The 21,248-nt window shown below is 37.3% G+C and overlaps 1 protein-coding gene across 2 annotated transcripts in view; it reads right to left on the bottom strand.

The window, feature by feature from the left end:
• Window positions 1-21,248, bottom strand: part of HMCN1 (hemicentin 1) — a 482,690-nt gene that overhangs the window by 422,855 nt on the left and 38,587 nt on the right. The gene's annotated exons all lie outside the window — the stretch shown is intronic.

Genomic DNA, 21,248 nt, shown 5'->3' with positions numbered 1-21,248 from the left:
TGAAGAGGATTATGAAAGTTAAAGTATGTGTACAGGAATTTAGCTTTCTTTTTATTTCTTATCTCATCATTTTTACTCTCCTAAATCATTTCCTCCTCATTTCCTTGGTTCTGCTAATTTTGGTGAAGGCACTTAATAAAAAGGGCATTTCTTTTGTGTAAAGGTCACTTTGGGGGTGCTAAGAAGTTCACAGAAAATTCTGACATTCCTCTTCCTAAAGGTTGGTGCAAATAAGCAATCAAATTCTAGGAACCAAAAAGAAAAAATGAATTCCAAACATGCAGTAGGAGCCTTATTTTCTGGATTATTCACTCTCTCTACTATATATATTTAAGATTGATCTCCTCTCTCTTTCCCATTGGAATTTTTTTCCTGCCGCTTTTTTTAAAAAAATTGAGGTATAATTGACATGCAACATTATATTAGTTTCAGGGATACAACACAGTGATTCAATATTAGTATACATTGTGAAATGATCACCACAATAAGTCTAGTTAAGAGCCATCCCCATCCATAGCTACAGACTTTTTTTCTTGTGATGAGAACTTGTAAGATCTACTCTCCTAGCAACTTTCAAACATGTAATACAGTATTACTAACCAAAGTGGCCATTTAGCTCTTAAATCTTTCAAATTTCTCAAATTTAAACAAATAGAAAAACCACCTCCCTGTGCCCCTTATTCTCCTTCACCACCTATTTTCTCTTCTCCTCTATACACAAACTTGTCAAAATATTTGTCTATGCTCACCATTCCCTCATCTCCCCTTGAAGCCTCAAATTTTAGCCAAATTTGGCTTCTTCCTCCCAACACTTCACCAAAAGAGCTCTGGGTCAAGTCACCAGTGACTTTCATCACACACTCAATCAAATAAGCGCTTTTCAGTCCACATCTTGAAAGATGTCTCAACAGCATTTGGCATGACTCCCTCTATCTCGAAGCACTCTCTCTGTCCCTAGTGACCTTGACAAAATATTGTCCTGATTTTTTCCCTCCTCTTTTATCATTGTTTTTGGGTGTCTCCATTACATGTTCATTCTTCCTTACTTGGCCAGTAAAGATTCTGCGGTTCTTAAAGACTCATCTCTAGGCCACCTTATTTACAGTTTCCCTAGCTGATCTCATCCATGCCAATGAGTTCAGTTCAAACATATGCAATGGTGACCCAGAAATGTACATCTCTAGTCTACACATTTACTAAAATGTCTCTATGTTACACACAGTTCAATATGTAAAAGAAATATTTATGATTTACCTCGCCCCTCAATCTAGTTCTCTTCCACTGTCCCTCATCTCATAAAGTACCTACATTCATCCAGCTGTACAATACAAAAATTTAGGAGTTATTTTTTAGCCCCTCCAGCCTCATTCCTCCATCACCTAAACCATCGCCAAACCCTATCCATTTTGCCCATGAAACAACTCTTGAATCTTTCCACTTTTCCTTATCTCATCAACCACCTTAGTCCTAGCAGCTACCTCTACCATCTTTTACGTCTTAGAGGACCTAGACTATGGCAACAGTTCCTAACAGTTCTTCCATCAATTACTATGAGCTCTTCTCAACTACACTCCCCCCCAGGGAGCCAAGGCTATTTTTCTAAAACATAAATCTGATTACATCATCTACCAATTAAACCTTCTAGCAATTTCCTACTGTTTTTAGGATAAAGTTGAAGCTCTTAAAGCACTGACTAAATACAATGTCCCTGCATGATCCGGCTTCTACCTACTCCTCCAGCAATTCCTAATTATTTCCGTATCTTTCAGCTTCTCTTACACACCTTTATTCAATAGGACCTTTCCTTGTGTCCTTACTCTAGAGGGTTCTCCCTTCTACTCTCTTTTCTGGTTAAGTCCTATTCCTCCTTGGCATTGAATTCTGCCTTCACTACCTTGAGAAAGTCTTGCCTGAATGCCTCAACTATATCATACTCTCTAAGTTACATTATACATTTTCAACTGTTTGACTATTTAATCAATTTTGGTCACTCCACAAGACTGTTAGCCAAAGGGAGAGGGACTTCATCTGTTTTTGTTTTTCAACCATCCCCATGCCAAGTGAGGGCCTAGCACGTTATGGAAGCAATATTTGTTGAATAAAAGAGTAAATGACCAAACTAGAAACTCAGAGCACTGAACTATCAGAACAACCTGGAGTTTCTGGAAAATTCAAGAAAAAAAAATGGGAAGAAAAGTGTATCCAGTCATTTGGCTGTTATTTTTCCAGAACATTTCTTTTTTCTTAGCACGCAAGTGATAATATCTTAGCCAACTGGCTTTTTCTATTTCGGCGCTCATCACTAACACGAATCATTCTGAATTACTGACCAAACTCTAAACAGGCAAGCCTTTCATAGTAGCAGTACGTGATTTCCATTCAGTAAGGAGTTGTCCTACTCAATTCAACTGAAAACAAATATCGTCTCCTGTCTCCCAAGTATTCACCAGGTGCTATGCCTCTGTGCCTATTTGTTTTGTTGCAGTGATTGTTTTGTTTTATTTTTAAATGTTTCCAAACCAGTTCATCTTTTGCTTTGTGCAATGTAGTTTATTCTCCTAGCAGCCATACAAATCTGCTGTATTTTCCACAAAAATAAAATAGAAAGAGAGGTTATCAAATATTCATGTCTCACTCATGGCCTAACGTATTTTCAGTAGGTGACACTTACTTTCTCTTTAACATAAACCATTCATAAAGAGTAGAACATTTCATAAAATTGGATACGGTTAATTCAAATACTTTGACACATGGAAATTTTTACTACAAGATCTAATTCATTTGCAAAACAACAGAAACATGAAATAACTAAAGTTGTCATTATTCCATTTATAATTATTCATAAGATTTCCAACAATTTAACAAGTACCTACTATGTAATAGGTGCTTATCACTAATCTTTAAAACAACTAATATTATAACAAATATAATATAAATTAGTCATACTTACAGAAGAAAAAATCAAAGCCTAGAACTGTTAAAGTCTATACAGATGAGGATGATTTCTAACACATAGTTAAAAATAAGGCGCCATAACTATGGCAGGCATCACTAACATTATTCATTATTATTCATTTAGTCAGTCAACAAATATTTAGTGAACGTTTATTATATGCTAGACCTTGGGATACAATAGGGAACAAAACAGACACAGTCCTTCACCTTCATTGAAGTTACTTAATGTATCTTTTTTTTATTATATGTTTTTAAATTTACATCCAAATTAGCATATAGTGCAACAACGATTTCAGGAGTGGATTCCTTAATGCTCCTTACCCATTTAGCCCATCCCCCCTCCCACAACCCCTCCAGTAATGTATCTTTTAAAACCTGTAAGAGGAAGAAATCAGTGTTGCAATTTAAAAGGGAACCCCCCCCCCCCCCAAGGCACCTGGGTGGCTCAGTCTTTTGACTCTGGATTTCAGCTCAGGTCCTGATCTGAAGGTCCTGAGATCTCCTGAGTTAGGCTCCACTCTGGGTGTGGAGCCCACTTGAGATTCTCCCTCTCCTCTCTCCCTCTTCCTCTGCCCCTCCTCTGCTCACACTCTCACTCTCTCTCCCCCACCAAAAAATAAAATAAATAAAATAGGAGGGAAACCCCAAAACCTCAGTTCTTTAAGTAGTTCTTAGTTCTTTTTCTAGGATTGAAGAGGTGAGAAAATTCTTATTTTTCATATGCTGGACATGTTCCTCTTTATGACCTATCAATATAAACAGAGATCACATCTTTTTCTGAGAACTTTAGGCAATGAGGAGAGATCCCCACACTCAAGACATTCCTATGAGGAACTGTAAAGTAGAATTTGGCACCCAAATGCTCATCATGACTTCTTGGGTTGCGTCCTTGGCATGAGGGCACCAAATGCAGTATGTTACTACAAGGTCATTTCAACAGTCAGAAATTAATGATTTGTAATACAACCAACTCAACGTGCAGCTCCTTGGGGGAAAGAAAGGTTTCTCTTGGGAAAAGATTCTAAAATGATTCTTTAATTTATTTTTTTAGGATTCTGTGATTATATGAAGTAACAAGATAAAAATGCACATTTCTTGGACAGCCAGGAAACTGAAATATTTGGATTGGCAACAGAAAGTTATAAGTAAGTCAAAGGCACTATAGCTTCTGTCAGATAGTGGCCAATTACTATGGGAAAGAAACTTCACAATCTCAATTATGACCACTCCTACCTTTCAAAGTCTATTTATTTGACATTCAGTCGTGGGACCATTTTGTATAAAGTTCAGTATGGAGCATGCTTATTAAGGTATGCTTACTTCTTTCTAATGCAACGTACACACACATTATTCCTTCAACAGAAAGCCAAGATTTCTAGCTGCTCCCCAGAAATAGAGAGTGGGTTCTAATGGGAAATGGAAACAATTTCAGACCAATATAAATCTTCCAAAAGTTAAGGTTCTAATCTAAAAATTCCTGCTAAGGTTCTAATCTAAGAATTCTAAATATAGTGGTATTGCTTTCATTTTCCTTACAAAAGTCATATTTTGGCCATGTTATTACAACGCTTTTTTTTTTAATCAGTGTCCTGCATACATTCAATAAGGCATGACTAAATACATCATCTGGGTCTGGGAATATGGCTGCATTACAAACTTGTTAGAGTGTCCATGCTACAGCACCCTCCTTTTAGAGGGAGAAAACAAAAATGACAAGAATATGTATCAAATAAAGACAAAACACTGGATCATTGAAGCAAATAGTAACACTTCCCAGAGCTGCTGAATTATAAAGAAGTCTCACAGATATCAAGAAATGGCATTGGTGGGGGTAAATTAATGCCATTAGTGTCAGAAATTATTAGCATTTGGAATGCATAGATTTTACTTTTCTAATTAAACACAGTTAATGGCTCAACTTTTTTTTTTTTTTTTTTTGTGGCTCAACCTTTTGATAGTTCTCAACAAAAACTTAACGTACTGGTTCTGAACCAACTTTTAGGTCTGCACATAGACCATCTGCACGAGACACTCCAATCAGTAAATATCTCACATTACATGCGGTAATTCTCAAATGATGGAGAGAAAGAAAATGTAATGCTTAACCCTCAGGTGGAATGCACCAGAATCTTCCTGGACGTACATATTATTTGAAAAATGTCCCTCTAAAACCTGGATGATTTTTTAAATGCTTTCCTTTCCCCTGTTTATTTTTTTAAGTTTATTTATTTATTTTTTGAGAGAGAGAGAGTGTGTGGGGGGTGGGGGGCAAAGAGAGAGGGAGAGAGAGAGAATCCTAAGCAGGCTCCACACTGTCAGTGCAGAGCTCAATGCAGGACTCGAACTCACAAAATGTGAGATCATGACCTAAGCTGAAACCACGAGTCAGACACTTAACTGACTGAACCACCCAGGTGCCCCACCCTTTCCCCTGTTTAAAAAATTACTAATTTCAGTATTTGCTATCACTATTCTTTTGACATCAATCAGCACTTAAAATGTTAGTTTAAGCAATTCTTAAAGATTTAGACTATGCGGTCCATGCAAGCACAAATAATTGCTCGTTATTAGCATGGTGATGGCCCTTAACCAAGAGAGCCAACCAATGTTATCACTATCTTCTGAACTGTCCTTCTAAAATAACTTCTAGGGGTCCCTGAATGGCTGAGCCAGTTGAGCTTGAGTATCTGACTTCAGCTCAGGTCATGATCTCAGAGTTCAAGAGTTTGAGCCCTGCATAGGGCTCTCTGCTATCAGTGTGGAGCCCACTTTGGATCTTCTGTCTCCCTCTCTCTCCTCCCCTTCCCTCACAACCTCTCAAAAATAAATAAACATTAAAAAATAAAATAACTTCTATCGTGTATGTTTTGAATTGTTGTTACTGCTATTTTTTCATATCTATTTACTCATTTTTATATCTTCACTGCCTGGAACACACATTCCATTTTATACAATGCATTTTATAAATGTTTATTCAATTAGTCAATCCATCTACCCATCAGCACTCTTCACTCTCATCTGGGCTTATCCTTGGGTGAAGCATATCCCAGAGCAAAAGAGACTAAATCACCTATTCCAAGCTCAGGATTTACATGGGTTTGCTTGAACTATTTAGGATTGTCTCTACATTTATGATGTATTAAAAATTACAACATTCAATCTGAATATATGAACCAATCATGGCTAATTTAGTCCTTCTGAGTACTCCAGTTTTGTTGTTTTTTCTTATACAAAGACATAAATATACTCAGGAAGCTAATGGCTCAAAAATTACTGAATAAAATCAGCAAAAAAAGTATTTGGAAAAAAAGTGAATTCATCTGGTTTTAAGCATTAATTAAATTTTTGTTTCCAAACAAGAGGTATAACAACAGTTAACTGTAATGTCCTAAGTCTCTTTTCTAGCTTTCTTGACTACAGCGTAAGAAAACTGCAAAGACCCTTGGCCAATGATTTGGTTTAGTAGCTACAGAACACAGTTTGTACTGACAAAATTGGAACATTAGTAGGAAAGCAAACTGGTATCCTGTCTTTTGAACCACATAAAAGCTTACACAGCATTATGAAAGGAAAAGATAAGATAAAATAGAGAGGGAAAGGATAGGACCTGAGGTCCCCAGGTGGGGAAAAACACATATAAAACAAGGATCCTTGACTATAGTCCATGGGCATTCACTTTCCAATGTCCCCTTCTCTGCAAAGAGAGCTTTCATACTTCTCTGATCTTACACTCTAATAAACTTTTGCCTGCTGCTCATTCTGTGTTCACCTCTTCATTCTTCGAAGCAGCGAGACAACAAATCCGGGTATTGAGGTAAAAAATCCTGCAACAGCATCAATAAAGTTAAGATTTAAGGCCAGATGTGTTTGTGTCCACTGAGTAGCACTTAATATCTATCTATGGGCTAAAGGGAAAAAGGCTTCTATGCAAACCAGCTGTGCCAACTAATAATAGCTACAAAAAGTAAATGGATAGAGAATTGAAGACATGCTCATAAGAGAATATAGAATAATTCTGGGAATGTAATCTGGAACCAGAAAAGGCTGAATTTTAAAATAAGGGTTTATTTTAAAAATATCTTCAATGATAAAGGTAAGGAGTTCAGAGATTATGAAAAATGAAATTCTCAAAATCCATTTAAATCTCTGCATTAAAGACATACAGCACACTGTTTGTTTTTTTTTTAATTTACTTTTGTTACAAGAAATCTTAACTCTCCCTCCTTCCCCAAGCCTGATCTTTGCAAATCTTTCTAAATAATCACAATCCCCCATGTTTCTGATTTCAACTTTGCATTTTCTTCAATCCTGCTCTGGGGTTTTTGAAAATTACTTCCATAAAAAGTTAAGTTTACCACAAAGACATCCCTTCTAAGTGTAAATGGAAGCATGTGCTACTTCATCGCCCATTTTTTCCTTGTTGGCTCTGTCCAGATAACAGAGCAGTGAAACCTCCCTCTACACTTGAACTTCTTAACACAATGTACATCACCCCAATGTGTGTGGCCAGTTAACATGAGCTCTTTCCACTTCTTTTCTACCTAAACATTTTTCTGATTCTTACCATACTTTCCTTCCTTTTTGTTGTATTCACATAATAGCAAATATTTATTGAAGGCCTACCATGCGCCAAACACTACAACAGGCATGAACAAGATGGAGTCTCTGTCCTGCAGCGTGCCGAGAGAGACAGATATGAAAAGCAGCTGTGGATTCCACTATGATAAATGCTCTGCAGGTGGTAAAGGAGCTCACAGGAGCAGCTCCTATATCTGGGGGTCAAGGCATTTAGGTCTAAGTGAAATCCAAAATATGAGCAAATATGAGCAGGTACTTCTCAAGCATGACATTACCACATCCATAAAGATAGATACTTGGAACTGGAAAAGTATGTTTGGAAAAGTCTGAATAGGATAATATGGGAGGTGCACATTTTATGATACAGGTAATAGAAATAAATGATGCTGGACCTTACACACCACCCTAGCCTCTCAAAAGAAGTAAGTGAGAAAGGGCTTCTATGTGATGCCAAGGACTTTCAGAGGAAAAAAGTTAACCATGACTTCGCCTCACCCAGCAGAGTATCACCTCAGCAGAGGGCATTTGGGAATGTGTGGGGCATTTTTTGGTTACACAGTGGGGAGTGCAACCAGCAATTAGTGCCTGAAGGTCAGGAATGCCAAATATCCTGCAATGCCTGGAAGAGTCCTTCGCTAGGAAAAATTGTCCAACCCTAAATGCTGATGGGGCCCCATTGAAAAAGCACTCCTCTAGGCCTTCATCAAGCCATCAAACAGCCCTTCCTCTCTTCTCTTCTATGCCTCCAGATATGGAGGCCTACCAGTTAAATAAGGTGCCCATATGCAGTTATTAAGAATCACACTGAGAGTCTGAGATTCCCACCAAATTTGTCTTATCACAAAGCTCCACAAGAAGGATAAAGCAGTGGTATGAAAATCAAGCATAAAGACAGTGTTCTGGAAAGAGTCAGTAGCATCACAGTCTACAAAAAAGGGAAGGAGAATGAGACTGACCAAATCACTGTTTGCTTTGGCAACAAGTATGTTGTTGGCGACCACTGGAGAATAGTAGCTTTATTACAAAGAATACAGGAAGGGGTGATTAGGAAGTGGAAATTTCGAGTAGGTTTAAAATGTGCTTTCAATAAATTTGACAATGAAGGAATGCATGATATTAAAGTAGCAGTTTGAAAGAGTTGTTAGGTTGGAACAGCAAGTTTTTGTCCTTACTGTTTTTGTTTTGATCAGGAGACTTTTTAGGGTGTGGGTGTGTGTGTGTGTGTGTATTTCATGAATGATAGGAGGAACTGTTTGCAGGGACCAATCAAAAAGGACTGAAGAGTGTCTCAGAAGAATGGAACCAGAACAGATATTTTTGAAGAAGGAAGGATCTGACAAATACTCAAGTACCAAAGGTCTTTAAAACAGAAAGACTATTTAATGTTGCAGATCCCATAGTTCTTAGCAGGTAAATCCCAGAGAAAGACAGAAAAAAGAAGGAAAAAGAAAAAAGAAGAAAGAAAGAAAGAAAGAAAGAAAGAAAGAAAGAAAGAAAGAAAGAAAGAAAGAGAAAGAAAGAAAGAAAGAAAGAAAGAAAGAAAGAAAGAAAGAAAGAAAGAAAGAAAGAAAAAGAAAGAAAGAAAAGCATAGAGTTAATGACTACACTGGTAAGAAGTAAATTCAGAGATTGTCTCTAACTCTGGACCAGAGGTGTCTTGCCTGAGCCCACAGGAGCTAAGAGGTACCATATAAAATTGCCTCTGCCAACAACCAGGGCAGAGTCACTGAAATTATTAAAAGGTCATCACAAGGTACCTCTAGTGTAATCACAGGGCCACAGTCACAGAAATAACCACTTAGAAACGTGGTAGAGAAAATATCTATGTCATATGTCATCCAATTGCTACAACTGGTGGCATAACTCAGTTAAATGCTATGACGATATTCCTATTGTCTAAGAATTACAATATTATTTTACAACATCACAAAGTAATCAATGTGTATGACATGCTTTATAATTAGTGTAATCAATCATTCTTTATTATATCATAGTGAGATTATGATGATTTCAAAATGTTACTTAAGCATACTGAGGTCCGAATACCATGTCATGCTAAACCTCCCTGGAGTTTTTGCCAGTGTCTCTGTGATTACTAGCTTGTGTGATTACAAAAACTACCAAATTACTAAGACCCCAACAGCTCACTGTGTTCTCACACACCCTTGTTCCTTCCTCCCATTCACCCAGCTGCCAAAGCTAGAACATAAAATATGTCTGTCAAGTTATATTAATAAGGTACCCTGCTCTTTACTGCTTTTTATTGCTTTATAGATATCAGTGGTGGAAAAGTCGTAACAAATACTATAGGTGAATTTTAATTTTATAAAAATAATTTAGAATTCTTTGAATTTCTAATGAAAACAAGTGTTAAATGTTTTTATTTCTCTGTCTCAAAATGTCTAAGAAGCTTTATTTCATAATTTTTCAGAAAATCTTGGGTTAACCAAATATTTTGAATTTGTTGCCTATTACATAGGTATTAAAAGGCAAATAAAAATAATAAAATCCCCATGATTTCTTCAAGCTAAGTATGAAACATTTTTAGTGAATTACTTGAACGATTTTTTTTCTAAAAAATATTTTTTTAAATCTCCATTAAAAAGAAAAATTGCATTTGGGGGCAAGATCATTTCCTCACAAAACAAAACAAAAGCTCTGTTCTTCTAAGAGCAGACTTGGGCATACCAATCTACAGCCCAAGCAAGCTCAGGAAATGTTTTAATGATATTCCACTATCCCTTGAGACATTTAACTTCAGCTCATGAAAATACCAGTGTCTAAGGGATGAAAATTACAATGGCTCCCTACAAAAGCCCACTCTAAACTATGGGGCTAATTTAAACAATATGGCAAAACTCCAACCAAACCTCTAATATAGATTAAAGCATCTATTACTTAAAAGCTGGTCTGTGTGTTTATCTGTCAATAGTAAATTCTATTTCAGGTTCCACATGTTTTACATATTCCACAAAAATAAAAGAAAACCATCATGTATTCTAATGTAATATTAATTTTCACTACCTCTCTCTCTCTCTCTCTCTCTCTCTCTGGGGGGGGGGGGTTGAGAAGTGAGGAGGAGGGAAGGCTGGGCACAATGTCTCACATATGTGTGTACAGATATGCTGAATTGAGTATTTTATAATGTCACTCAAATAAATGCATACACGAAACTATGTCCTCTTTAGGTCCGCTGTGTTGGCATTAGAGAAATGTCAAAACTTTGCAATAATCCTTGAACTCTTTTAAAAACAAAAATCAAAATAGAAGGCAATATCATACATTTCAAACTCATGAAACCGATAGGCTAAAATCAATTAAATTTAATTCACTGAGTAATGGCTTACAGAAGAGAACAAGCTAAGGTGATTTTTAATATAGACAGACTTCTACTCTGGATATCAGTATTTGAGGGTGAGTGGGAGAGAAAGGTTTAGTATATACTAATCCAAACATATACTTTAAATCCAAACGCTTGGGCCAGAACTCCAGCTTCCACTTTGCTGCTATTTGGCCTTCAGTAAGTTACTAGACCTCTCAGAGCTTAACCTTATTATCTGTAATATGATATATGGTATAAACAAACAAAGACCACCTCACAGGATTAAAAGAGAAAATGCATGTAAGCACAATGAAGGTTGGTTTCCCTCCTTCTCTCTTTCCCAACATTTGCTCCTTCTACCCCAAGAAACACAGGTAAAATATATTCTAGCATTTTGCTAATGGAGCATTTTGGTCAAAGAGAGAATAAGGACTTGCCAAGGAGAACTGAAAAATGACAACGGCCGTGCTGAGGATTCTTATGATTTTCTGTACTCTTTGTTCCCACAATGGTGACTCTCTCCCCAACATACTTCCCTGTGAGTTCTCAAAATCACGGCAGTTGATTTTGCAATGTTAGCATACCATGTGCTTTGGTCAAGTGGGCAACCCTGGGCGCTGGGTGAGCTCCTGCCAATCTCTCCGGACTCTAAGTCAGTGTGGCACGCACCTACCGATCCCCAGTCTCCCAGCCCACAGTAAGAGACCGAGCCAAGCTAGAGTTTAAAGCAACTTCTCAGAAGGGCATTCTGTACTACCATCCAAGCCCAATCTTAATCTAATTCTTCTCATATGGGATAAAGGGAGTACCCCAGAAGGTACATCTTTTCCATCTGTCTTTTAGGCCAATTTTTCATCAATAAAACTTACATTTAACATGGTGCTCCATGACCTTTTCTCTCTCCTACTCTACCACACACATGCACACATACACCTCATAGGTTCAAATTTAAAGGGACATATTTTAGCTGGTGACATTATACTGAAACTGAGGAAGAAAAAAACAAAACATTGAAAAACAAAAAGTCATCTCATGTTGCCAGAGGCAAGTCAAAAAAGCACGTCCCTTCATTCCATTTAACTTTTAACAAGCCTGAAGGGGGAAAGGTTCCATACGCAATGCTGGCAAATGTAGCATTAGGGTGACACATGGTATACGATATGATGATGCTAACCACAAATGGGTAATTAGGCCATCGCTATGGCCCAAACCTAGATGTTGGGAAAAATTCAATAGTATTAATTTGGTTCTGCCATATTTGATTTATGTAAAAGCTTCATGCTGGCTTGGTATCTGGAAATGTGTCCTTCTTCAAATAGTTTTAACATTAATAATTTGCAGATTGAAATCTGTGGTTAAATACATTTTTAAGAGGGTATTTGCAGCTAGCAAAGGTTTGCACAATGATACATTGCAACTGCTGGAACCAGACTGAGCCATAGAACAGATTTCCAAGGAAGTCAAAGAAAGCCAAGATGCAAGAGAACCCCAGATGAGGCAAAGAGAGCCAAGACGCCATTTTTAATACAAAGCCCAGCCTCCCTTTGCCCATGTGCGTTTCATACTGAAACAAAATTTAAGATTGTTTCTTACTGGCCAAATAGCCCTCTACAAAGAAATAAGTGACAAGAGAAAGGAGTAATTGTTAACGGGGGAAAAAATAAGGCTAAATACAAAATAATGGGCATGAAGAGAAAACATAGAAGAATATGCATAAACACAAGTTCCAAATACTATTTTCTGCATTTCCATGGAAAACCTCATGTTAGGGAAAATGATTTCTGGGCCTTCAATTTGGAAACTAAAAGAGGCCTCTTTGGAGCCAGATAAATAACAACATCATCATGATGTTATAAAATCACAATGCATTCTTTTTCTAAAATACCTCAAAATGTCTTCCAGACATCTTTGTGTTAATCTACATGGGCTTCCCTGACGTGCACATGCAGCATTTTACTGATTGAGGATTTCAATTACAGAAAAAGTAATGACTTGCCAACAATAGCTGATAAGCGAAGACAGGATTAGGCACCAGGTCACCCAATTTATATAACAGATTTCTATCCAGTAGGCAATGCGGTTTTGTTTTATTTTATTTTATTTTACTTTATTTTATTTATCTCTATACCCCACATGACACTTAAACTCACAATCCTGAATTAAGAGTCCCATGCTCTACCCACTGAGCCAGCCAGGTGCCCCAGTCAATGCTGTTTTAAAGTCAAGTATATTTACAGTAGAATTAGTTAAAATACCAGAAGTGAGGAGAATATATGTGTTTTTAAAACATCCCACTAAAGAAGATGAATCTTTTTCAGAACTCTCCTAGGATTTGTTCATGTTAATGAAGTATTTGATTTTTAAGGACAGGGAGTCTCCTATTAGCCACAGACATGATGGTATTTGTCATGCTGCAGAAAAATTCTCCATATTTGGCTTTCAAAACAGAACTATTGGACTTCTGGGGCAAGATGGCAGAATAAAGCCAAATTTGGTTTTAAAACATTTATCTGCTTTGAGAAATATATATATATATATGTATATATACATATATGTATATATATACATATATATTTAAAAATATAAAAAATGAGAAATATATATATACATACATATTTAAAAATATATACATACATATATATATACATACAAATACATATATATATATATATATATATATATATATATATATATAAAACACGAAAGGGAGAAAGACTCTGAATTAGTTGAGTAATTTTCAGTATTTTCTCTACTATAAATTGGCTTTAAAGGAAAATTAGTAATTTAAAGCCAGGTCCCAGAATCTTCCTTCCTAGAAACCTAACAAATGAAGAAAAAAAAGAAAAGAGTTCATTAAAACTAACCAAGAAATATATCAAATGAAGTAGGAGGCACAATCTTAATGCCACTTTCTTTTCAAGAAACGCGGCCAGAGGGGAGAGAAAGTGAAGATTCTAGAAAGTGGCTCAGTCATCCCAAAACACATCCTGTGTGCACCAGAACAGTGAGGAAGAGAGGTGAGTAGACAACATTCCCAAGTTTTCCACTAATATTTCCAATTATGTTTTAAAGAAGCAGCCTGTGCAATATATATTGATTCTATGACCAAGCAATTCCAGATATTTATTCAAAAGACATGAAAATATGCGTCCACAAAAGGACTTGCATAAGAATATTCAGGAACTCCTGGGTGGCTCAGTCAGTTAAGCATCCGACTCTTGGTTTGAGCTCAGGTCATGAACTCATGGTTTCATGAGTTCAAGCCCCACATCTGGCTCTGTACTGACAACACAGAGCCTGCTTAGGATTCTCTCTCTCCCTCTCTCTACCCCTCCTCCAATTGTGTTGTCTCTGTCTCTCTCAAAATAAATAAATAAACTTAAAAAAGTGTTTAAATATTTAGAATACCCAAAAACAATAAGCAATTCAAATGTCCATCAACAGAATAATGGATAAGCAAATTGTGGTATAAGATTAAGTCTAAAGAGTAAGACATGATGCATGACTGCATTCTTACATGGATTTTTAATTGGCTATGAGCAAACATACTTTCAAAGGCAATGCAGACCCTATTTTTAACAATAAACAATAATACAAAAAAGTGGGGTTCACCAAGTAAAAGCAGCAATTATTGAAAGAAAATCTGTATTCTTATAAAAAGTGAGTATTCTGCCAGGAAGGAGATAAAAGAAAAACAAGCATCCTAAACAGGCAACCAGAATATGTGCCATTTATATTATGCAATTTTTATGTACTCACGCTATGTTATTCTACAATAAGTAAAGCATCTGTTGATGCTAAAAGCTTATATATATTTTTCCACTCTCATAATGACCCTATTTATTTTACCAAGCTTCCAAAACAATTTACCTCCAGCAGAGCTCTAATGCATCAAGCTGCATTGTTACGGAGATTTTTTTTTTAATTACAGAAAAAGGAAGACACAAGAATGTAATTGCTAAAAAAAAAAAAAAGAGAGAGAGAGAGAGAGAGACAGAGATGTTTATTTCTTGTATTTACTCCACATTATAGTCTGGCTATTTTTACTGAGTGAAGACTAAAAAAACAAAAAAAAAAACTATACAATTATAGATACTGAAAGTTAATCCCCACCTGAAGGGCATGTTCATCACTTGCCCATGTGCAGGAAAATTCAATGACAGCAATTGACATTCCTCCCTGAGTGAAGAAAGCAAATGGCTCCTGAAAACAATCTAATTAGAATGCAGAAAGACAGCTCTGCTCTCCAACTATCAAATACACAAGAGACAATTTAAAGGTTCATAAACAACTCTAAGAAGAAAACTAGAGTGAGCTTACAAAGAATTTAAATATGAAAACAATAAACTAGACCTACTAATAAATACAAACAGGAAATACCAACGGCTTATCACCTAGTAAACCGTATGCTTTGAGCCATGATTTGGGTCAAATAGAAAAACAAACACAGACTTCACAGCATTACATTTCAACATATAGAAGAGTCAATAAACCCGAAGGGAAAAACTACTTCTCTATACAGCCCACTGCTATTAGCACTGTCAATTACTACAGTATACAGCAGCAGTTGAGTAACACAGCTGACCTCTTTCAACAATGTTAAAGCTTTCACCAACCCGCCTAATAAACACATGTTCCCAATAACTCCCCCAATGAATAAGCCCCTTTCAAAAGAGAAACAGGACTCATGAACACTAACCTCTTGATTAGAAAGCACATACTTAGCCAGTGGACTGTGAAGGTCCCCCCCACCCAATTCGCACGCTTCAGGCCACATTCACAATCAATTAGTTACATCAAATCCCCTTTTGTTTCCCTCCAGTGACTTTTTGCCACCCTGTTATTTGACTCCTAAACAAATGCCTCACCTGGCTTTCATCCAGATTCCCTGCCAAGCATGCCCCTCCCAGCCCATATAGAGCCAGCCCATACAGATGTGACTAGCCTATGGAGCTAGAGTTTCTACATCATATGGTAGATATAAAATAATGTTTTTAAAATAATTCCCCAGGGAAAATGAGGAATCTGTAATATTTAATTGAAGAAAGCTCACTTGTTCCCTTTCTTGTATTTTTCATGAAGTCGTGCCGTGTCTCTTTCTTTCATATACTCCAGAGCTGCTCCAGGAAGAAGAGCGCATTAGGCTGAGAAGAGGTATCCAGGTTATAATCTCAGTTAAGTCATTAACAGCTACCTTGCCTTGGGTATCAGCCCTTGGCACCTCTGAGGCTTTGATACTTCACCTACAAACTGAGTGAATTTTGAAATGGAATAATGTTTCAAAACGTTGTTAATTTGTGAAACAGAGGACGTCCAAGAGGCGATCTGTTCACTGTCAATTACGCTTCATCCCATGCTTACTTAAAAGTGTTCAAGCCCCAACACCGCCCCATAATCCTCATCCCTGAAAGACTGATGGTTAATGATCCATTCTAACCATTCATAATTCCTAATGTTTTCCTCAATACCCTAACTTTCAGAATTTATCTGACAATGTGATGCTCAATAATTTCAGCAGCATTTCTTCCAGTATTTTCAATTATTCCTTTGTCAGTTTACTTTTTATTCCATTCCTCTTTCCAATCCCCAAGCTTGGATTAGCGTAACTATTTTTTCTCAAAAGTCATTGAGCATTGCCTGGGGAATCACATAAATATGCTAATGGATCCATCACAAATTTACGAGATTCAACCCCAGCTGCTCAGCAATCCATTAATTCATTTCTCCTCTGTTCCCCTTTTCATTGCCCAAAAGTAGTTATTCCAAACCTTTATCACTCACATCAAGCACTATACTCCCTGCTTCTTCCTCATTCTCAGCAGACAGTTGTCAGAAAAAAATAGAAGACTCTAGCCAAGAACTCCTTCAACTGCCCTCCTCTTCATTTGTATTATTTCCATTTGCCCTACTGTAGCAGACAAACTATGAGTGTTGCTTCTTTTCCAAACTGATGCCATCCTTCCGTGAATTCAAATGCAGCTCTCCACATAGCTTCTAAAACCATCTATCAATCACACCTTCCTTTTATCAATGTTTCTCTTCCACTCCAGAGCCTTTTTTTCCCCTTCTGCTAGCAATCTGTGCTCAAAACTCATCCAAAGTTCAAATAACAAACAAATTCTCTTCCATTAGACTTCTTTAATTTAGAGGAGGTCTGGGAAATAAATGTAGTTTCTAGTTGAGCATCTGCATCCCAGTGATGATTCCACAGCATAGAACAAAAAGCACAACTTTTCAGTAGACAGCATGTCGTCTCTATCACACATCATTTCTCACTAGGTTCAGCACTTAGCTTTTCAGACTCCTTTCAGCAAGACTTACTAAATCTTCCTCTTCTCAGACTCACAACTGAAGAGCTGTGTTCTAAGATTCTACTTTAATTGCCTTTCTTCTTGCTCTCTAAGCCCTACTTGGTTTAGATCATCAGTTCCACAACAGGCCCTGTCCCTCTATATGAACTCTCCGACAGCTCTAACTACAGACCTAACCTTTTTGCAAAGCTCCAGTATCACATTTTCAACACTTTACTTAACACTACCATTTGGAATCATTCATAAGCAATTCAACATGGCCATATCACAACGTTTTTCATTGCAAGTAATGGGAAACTTCTACTTATCCTATCTGAAATCATAAGTAAATTCACAGCCCCATGTAACGAGAGACAGCAGGCTACAGACAACTGTTAGATGTGCATCAAGACCCTGGATCTTCTTTTCTGCATTTTTCTTGGCTCTGCCCTCTTCTGCGTGCGGGCTTCATCCTCAGGCTGGCAGCTGGTAGATGCAGCAATTCATATTCAAACATAAGATCATCCGTAAAAAGAAATGTTTCACTTCCTTAAGAGGAAAATTTTATTTAGAAGTCCCACTGAATGAGGTCCATGCTTATTCCTAAACCAAACACTAGCAAATGGAATGAGATTACCATATTTAACTTAACAAGGTTTTCTAAGCCTTGGAACTATTCAGATTCAGGGTCAGATAATTCTGTATAGTAAGGGCTGCTCTATGCACTACAAAAAGTTTAGCAGTATTCTTGGCCTCCACCTACTACATGTCAGCAGCATTCCCCACTTGTGACACCAAAAATGTCGTCTCCAGACATTGCCAAATGTCCCCCGTCGGGGGCAAAATCGCCCCTGTTTGAGAACTGCTGAGTTAGACAAACCATGATATATCCTTAAAACACAAATAAGGGCCATCTTCTCTTAAGAAAGAAGGTAGGAAATAAATGTTGACTAGGCAATCAGTAGTAACCAAAACAATGTCCAAAACAAAACTTGTTTTCTACTCTCTACCTCCAAAATATATTTCCCTTCTTAAATTCCCATTATTGATTAACATATCATGGTCTAGGTACTCAGTGGCCCCAACCAAGAATCTTGGAGTCATGTTGATACCACCCTTATTGTCGATGCCCAATCAACAGTTCCTATCAATATTGACAATGAAGTATCTTGTGGCTCTGTTCTCTTCTCTCATTTCCACCATGACCTAAATATCTCAGTGGTCACCTCCTCACTGTGTCCTGCCTCATTGGCTTTCCTACAATTGGAGAGTTATCTTTTAAAGAACAAATCTGATCAATTCGATTTCCAGCTTAATACCTCATCACCCACACAACTCAATTGAAAAGCTTCAACCGGGGCGCCTGGGTGGCGCAGTCGGTTAAGCGTCCGACTTCAGCCAGGTCACGATCTCACGGTCCGTGAGTTCGAGCCCCGCGTCAGGCTCTGGGCTGATGGCTCGGAGCCTGGAGCCTGTTTCCGATTCTGTGTCTCCCTCTCTCTCTGCCCCTCCCCCGTTCATGCTCTGTCTCTGTCTGTCCCATAAATAAATAAAAACGTTGAAAAAAAAATTAAAAAAAAAAAAAAAAAAAAGAAAAGCTTCAACCTATCATAGAAGGTCCTTAGTGATGTACCCCTTGCACACTGCTGCAATCTCATTCCAGCCACTTCACTTATCTTATTATTTAGCTACTCCACAGAGTATTTACTATTCCTCACACCAGATATACACCAGTCACTTTTAGTCCTTCCACTTCTCAGGTATTATTTCTTTCTTAGTGATTTCTATTCTCCTCATGAGAAAATCAATTACTCTAACAACTGAATCTCTATGGGAATACACAGCATAAGAGGGGGAAAAAAAGCACTAAGAAAAAGAAATGTAATTCTCACTGAGGCCCTTAATGCATCATATTACAGCTTTATTCAGTCTGCCAGCTAGATCATGGGCTAATACCAAGATGAGGTATTATCTCTATCTTTATCAGCAGTTTCCAGCACATTTCTTAGAACGTAACAGGACAGCTCTAAATGAAGGGCTGTTAAAATGAAGGAGCTGAATTGAACTGATTTGAATGTATGTACCCCAAATTATAATAAGTCTCAGGGACTAATTCTAACCAGTCAGTTAAAAGTATTGTTAAAAAAAATAAAACCACGGGCTCAAAATGGTGTCCTTCAGAATGAGTTCCTAAGCTGGGGCTTAATACCCAATCTAATTGCAGTTTCAACCTCGCCCAGAAATTTGGCCTTAACCAGTTACTCAGGATTTTTTTTTTTTCCATCAGCATCAATGAATCCATTACCTGGCTTTTCTCCATTCCCCCTCTGTATGATAAAGACAGTTGCTTTTTCCTCTAGCAAACAGCCTTGTCTGGAACAATCTTTTTGTTTTGCTAGTAACTTTCTTGCCCCCTTCCTCCATCTACAAAAACTTTCCATTCCATAGAACTCCTCGGTGGCTCGTGTGTCTCTCTACTGGCTAGATGGGATGTTTCCTTATTCACAAACCCTTTAATAAAGCAATTAGATCTTCAAATTTAGTTGGCTAAATTTTGTTATTTAACACTACTTATCTTTAATAATGGTAAATTATCTGAAAAATTTATATACCATATGAAATGTTAATAAATGTTTGCTTAATAGCCAAATAAGTAAAAAAAAAAAAAAAAAAGTGAAAATCAGCGTGACAAATAAAAATGCAACATCACCTATAAAATCATTACAATGTTAAGAGGGATAGTAGTTTCCAAGTCTCTGAGTGATTCAGAGAGGCCATTACACATGTGCATTCCTGGAGACCATCCAAACCCCTCCTCAACCTCACACCCAATGATGATGAACAGAATATGGATGGGGTCTCTGAGAAAAGGGGCTAGGGTGGGGTATCCTTAGATCCCAAGAGATGCCACACTAGACAAGCAACCAGGTCTGAGAAATTAAGCAAAAACCACATTTCTAGAAGGCAAGAAGAAAGTTTTGTTTTGCGTTGTGTTATGGTGTTGTTTTTTAAGTCAAACCAAAGTAGAAACTGAGTACGAAGCAAAGAAGTCAGGGTAAATGAAGACGAGCTGGGGAGAGTCACCAACAGGCATAATTGCTTTTAGTATGCTGTATTCCTTACCAGACAGGATGCCTGAATAGAAAATAAATATGAAGTATAGAATTTATAAAGACCTGTTAATTGGAAAAGCCACGTGCCAATATATGTTGAGTCATAAAGAAGTGTGTTCTCTTTGTCACAGAGGCCCTACTTTGGTAATCTTTGCCAGACAAATAATCAAAAACTCAGAAGGAAGTCTGTAAGCACAAAGATGTGTCTATACCCTTCTTTATAAACAAGAAAAACAAAATGGAAGTGACATACAGACCCATCATAAAATACTGATTACATCTTTTTACGTTCATTCAATGAAACTAGCTCTGAAGACCATGTGATACCTATCTGAAAGCGTGGAGATGTTTAGGACACCTGATACCTATGTTCTAGTCACAATTATATTAATAAAAAAAATCGGATGTGGAAATGCTCTATCTAAATACACCACAAAAGATAATGGCTATGCCAGAGTATAAGCAGTCTGTAAACTTCATGATTTCATTATCTTCCAAACTTTCTATACTGTGCTTATATTACTTTTTCACTTCATGTCAGCAAGAGCACCATAAAGGCTAAGTCACAATATCATCCATTTATGTGCCTTCAGGCACAGGCAGCACAAAGCACCCATCTTCAGGAAAGGCCAATGTTTGGATGGATTGACACCGAGGAAAGTCTACACAGGCTGTTGGAGGCATGGGTCCAGTCTGATCTTACTTTTTAGAAAGTACTAGGAGCTTGGAATTCAACTCAGAACTGCAGTCATAAGCTTCATCAGCATTGTCCAAAAGGATATGGATTAGCTAAGAGTAGTTTATGAAGTCTCATTCAGGAAAAAATCTGTAATTCACTGCTTCTGGCACCCCACAGCAAGCCTCATCTGGTCAGGGTGAAGAAGCACCTGTGGTTTACCTGCCAAACATTGCTGACCCCTCCTGTCCTTTATAAAGGACCTTAACAGCATTAGACTATTATCAGCCATCGTGCAAAGGGGTAGTGACCCC

The sequence above is a fragment of the Puma concolor genome, chromosome E4, assembly GCF_028749965.1.
Source record: "Puma concolor isolate L17-30 chromosome E4, mPumCon1.1.hap2, whole genome shotgun sequence".
Lineage (NCBI taxonomy): Eukaryota > Metazoa > Chordata > Mammalia > Carnivora > Felidae > Puma > Puma concolor.
This window is presented reverse-complemented; position numbering and strand designations above follow the sequence as displayed.